Raw genomic sequence first — 4,784 nt, forward strand, 5'->3', positions numbered from 1 at the left:
AACGCCCCGAAGAAGCTCCTGTACTTTTTTGGAGTGGATTGTGATGTGTTTTTATTGCGCTTTTTGGTGCTTTTTGAGACTAACAAAATGTGCGAAAATGAGCGCCGGATATTCGCCCGATATCTGCCCTTACTTGCCCGATACCCACCCTTACTTGCCCTAAAACCGCTCTTACTTGCCCTATACCCGCCCTTACTTGCCCTAAACCCGCCCTTACTTGCCCTAAACCCGCCCTTATGTGCCCTAAACCCGCCCTTACTTGCCCGATACCCGCCCTTATGTGCCCTAAACCCGCCCTTACTTGCCCTAAACCCGCCCTTACTTGCCCTAAACCCGCCCTTACTTGCCCTAAACCCGCCCTTACTTGCCCTAAACCCGCCCTTATTTGCCCGATACCCACCCTTACTTGCCCTAAACCCGCCCTTATTTGCCCGATACCCACCCTTACTTGCCCTAAACCCGCCCTTATGTGCCCTAAACCCGCCCTTACTTGCCCTAAACCCGCCCTTATGTGCCCTAAACCCGCCCTTACTTGCCCGATACCCGCCCTTACTTGCCCTAAACCCGCCCTTACTTGCCCGATACCCACCCTTACTTGCCCTAAACCCGCCCTTATTTGCCCGATACCCACCCTTACTTGCCCTAAACCCGCCCTTATTTGCCCGATACCCGCCCTTACTTGCCCTAAACCCGCCCTTACTTGCCCGATACCCACCCTTACTTGCCCTAAACCTGCCCTTATTTGCCCGATACCCACCCTTACTTTCCCTAAACCCGCCCTTACGTGCCCTAAACCCGCCCTTACTTGCCCTAAACCCGCCCTTACTTGCCCGATACCCACCCTTACTTGCCCTAAACCCGCCCTTACTTGCCCTAAACCCGCCCTTATGTGCCCTAAACCCGCCCTTACTTGCCCGATACCCGCCCTTATGTGCCCTAAACCCGCCCTTACTTGCCCTAAACCCGCCCTTACTTGCCCTAAACCCGCCCTTACTTGCCCTAAACCCGCCCTTACTTGCCCTAAACCCGCCCTTATTTGCCCGATACCCACCCTTACTTGCCCTAAACCCGCCCTTATTTGCCCGATACCCACCCTTACTTGCCCTAAACCCGCCCTTATGTGCCCTAAACCCGCCCTTACTTGCCCTAAACCCGCCCTTATGTGCCCTAAACCCGCCCTTACTTGCCCTAAACCCGCCCTTACTTGCCCGATACCCACCCTTACTTGCCCTAAACCCGCCCTTACTTGCCCGATACCCACCCTTACTTGCCCTAAACCCGCCCTTATTTGCCCGATACCCACCCTTACTTGCCCTAAACCCGCCCTTATTTGCCCGATACCCACCCTTACTTTCCCTAAACCCGCCCTTACTTGCCCTAAACCCGCCCTTATTTGCCCGATACCCACCCTTACTTGCCCTAAACCCGCCCTTATGTGCCCTAAACCCGCCCTTACTTGCCCTAAACCCGCCCTTATGTGCCCTAAACCCGCCCTTACTTGCCCTAAACCCGCCCTTACTTGCCCGATACCCACCCTTACTTGCCCTAAACCCGCCCTTACTTGCCCGATACCCACCCTTACTTGCCCTAAACCCGCCCTTATTTGCCCGATACCCACCCTTACTTGCCCTAAACCCGCCCTTATTTGCCCGATACCCACCCTTACTTTCCCTAAACCCGCCCTTACTTGCCCTAAACCCGCCCTTACTTGCCCGATACCCACCCTTACTTGCCCTAAACCCGCCCTTATTTGCCCGATACCCGCCCTTACTTGCCCTAAACCCGCCCTTACTTGCCCGATACCCACCCTTACTTGCCCTAAACCTGCCCTTATTTGCCCGATACCCACCCTTACTTTCCCTAAACCCGCCCTTACGTGCCCTAAACCCGCCCTTACTTGCCCTAAACCCGCCCTTACTTGCCCGATACCCACCCTTACTTGCCCTAAACCCGCCCTTACTTGCCCTAAACCCGCCCTTATGTGCCCTAAACCCGCCCTTACTTGCCCGATACCCGCCCTTATGTGCCCTAAACCCGCCCTTACTTGCCCTAAACCCGCCCTTACTTGCCCTAAACCCGCCCTTACTTGCCCTAAACCCGCCCTTACTTGCCCTAAACCCGCCCTTATTTGCCCGATACCCACCCTTACTTGCCCTAAACCCGCCCTTATTTGCCCGATACCCACCCTTACTTGCCCTAAACCCGCCCTTATGTGCCCTAAACCCGCCCTTACTTGCCCTAAACCCGCCCTTATGTGCCCTAAACCCGCCCTTACTTGCCCTAAACCCGCCCTTACTTGCCCGATACCCACCCTTACTTGCCCTAAACCCGCCCTTACTTGCCCGATACCCACCCTTACTTGCCCTAAACCCGCCCTTATTTGCCCGATACCCACCCTTACTTGCCCTAAACCCGCCCTTATTTGCCCGATACCCACCCTTACTTTCCCTAAACCCGCCCTTACTTGCCCTAAACCCGCCCTTATTTGCCCGATACCCACCCTTACTTGCCCTAAACCCGCCCTTATGTGCCCTAAACCCGCCCTTACTTGCCCTAAACCCGCCCTTATGTGCCCTAAACCCGCCCTTACTTGCCCTAAACCCGCCCTTACTTGCCCGATACCCACCCTTACTTGCCCCTAAACCCCCCCTTACTTGCCCGATACCCACCCTTACTTGCCCTAAACCCGCCCTTATTTGCCCGATACCCACCCTTACTTGCCCTAAACCCGCCCTTATTTGCCCGATACCCACCCTTACTTTCCCTAAACCCGCCCTTACTTGCCCTAAACCCGCCCTTACTTGCCCGATACCCACCCTTACTTGCCCTAAACCTGCCCTTATTTGCCCGATACCCACCCTTACTTTCCCTAAACCCGCCCTTACTTGCCCTAAACCCGCCCTTACTTGCCCTAAACCCGCCCTTACTTGCCCTAAACCCGCCCTTACTTGCCCTAAACCCGCCCTTATTTGCCCGATACCCACCCTTACTTGCCCTAAACCCGCCCTTATTTGCCCGATACCCACCCTTACTTGCCCTAAACCCGCCCTTATGTGCCCTAAACCCGCCCTTACTTGCCCTAAACCCGCCCTTATGTGCCCTAAACCCCCCCCTTACTTGCCCTAAACCCGCCCTTACTTGCCCGATACCCACCCTTACTTGCCCTAAACCCGCCCTTACTTGCCCGATACCCACCCTTACTTGCCCTAAACCCGCCCTTATTTGCCCGATACCCACCCTTACTTGCCCTAAACCCGCCCTTATTTGCCCGATACCCACCCTTACTTTCCCTAAACCCGCCCTTACTTGCCCTAAACCCGCCCTTACTTGCCCGATACCCACCCTTACTTGCCCTAAACCTGCCCTTATTTGCCCGATACCCACCCTTACTTTCCCTAAACCCGCCCTTACGTGCCCTAAACCCGCCCTTACTTGCCCGATACCCGCCCTTATGTGCCCTAAACCCGCCCTTACTTGCCCTAAACCCGCCCTTACTTGCCCGATACTCGCCCTTACTTGCCTGATACTCGCCCTTACTTGCCCGATACTCACCCTTACTTGCCTGATACTCGCCCCTACTTGCCCGATACCCGCCCTTACTTCTCTTTTTTGGAGGGGGGTATTTGTGCTGGGAGGGGGGGTGAGGATGTGTACTTGGAGAGGAAATTTGAGGGATTTGAAGGGTAGAGGATTTTGTTAGGAGGGGATGTTTTTTTTTGGGGGGGGGATTTGTGTTAGTAGGGATTATTAGGGGGATATTTATGCTAGGAGGGACTTTTTGGCGGGATTTGTGTTAGTATCAATAATAAGGGGGGTATATTGGCTAGGAGGGGACATTTTTTGTTGAGGGGGGATTGGTGCTTGGAATGGGGATGGGGGGGATTTGTGCTGGGAGGGGGGATGTGCACACAGAGGGGAAATTTGAAGGGTAGAAGATTTGTGGTAGGAGGGGGGATTTTGTGGGGGGAGGGGGGATTTCAGCAGGGGAAGTGGATTTGTACTTCGAGATAAACATGTAGATTTTTTTCTTTGGGGGGGGGGGTTGTGTAAGTAGGGATGATTGGGGGGAGGTTTCTTTGGGGGGGGGGGGTTGTGTAAGTAGGGATGATTGGGGGAAGTTTTCTTTGGGGGGGGGGGGGGTTGTGTAAGTAGGGATGATTGGGGGAAGTTTTCTTTGGGGGGGGGGGGGTTGTGTAAGTAGGGATGATTGGGGGAAGTTTTCTTTGGGGGGGGGGGGGGGTTGTGTAAGTAGGGATGATTGGGGGAAGTTTTCTTTGGGGGGGGGGGGTTGTGTAAGTAGGGATGATTGGGGGGAAGTTTTCTTTGGGGGGGGGGGGGTTGTGTAAGTAGGGATGATTGGGGGGAAGTTTTCTTTGGGGGGGGGGGTTGTGTAAGTAGGGATGATTGGGGGGAAGTTTTCTTTTCTTGAGGGGGGGATTTGTGTGGATTTTTTTTTTGGGGGGGGGGGGGGTGAAGGGTAAAGGATTTGTGTTAGGAAGGGTGATGTGTGTGTGGGGGGGGGTGATTTATGTGTATGGGGGGGGCAGTATGAAGGATGAGGATGACAGTCCTGGAACTGGCACGTCCAGTGATAAGTCCTCTCCTATAGGTGGTCTTTGTGGGTGAAGCTCTGGGGGGGGAGGGGACCCCCATCTCATATAATGTACACTGACTGCCATTCATGATTAACCCCTTCACCACCCCTGACCTCCCTGAGGAGGGGGGAGGGGAGGGGGGTAACCCTTGGTGTGCCGGGCGGCGGTGAAGGGACATGACCGGAGGGG

Source organism: Rana temporaria, chromosome 11 (assembly GCF_905171775.1).
Source record: "Rana temporaria chromosome 11, aRanTem1.1, whole genome shotgun sequence".
Classification (NCBI taxonomy): domain Eukaryota; kingdom Metazoa; phylum Chordata; class Amphibia; order Anura; family Ranidae; genus Rana; species Rana temporaria.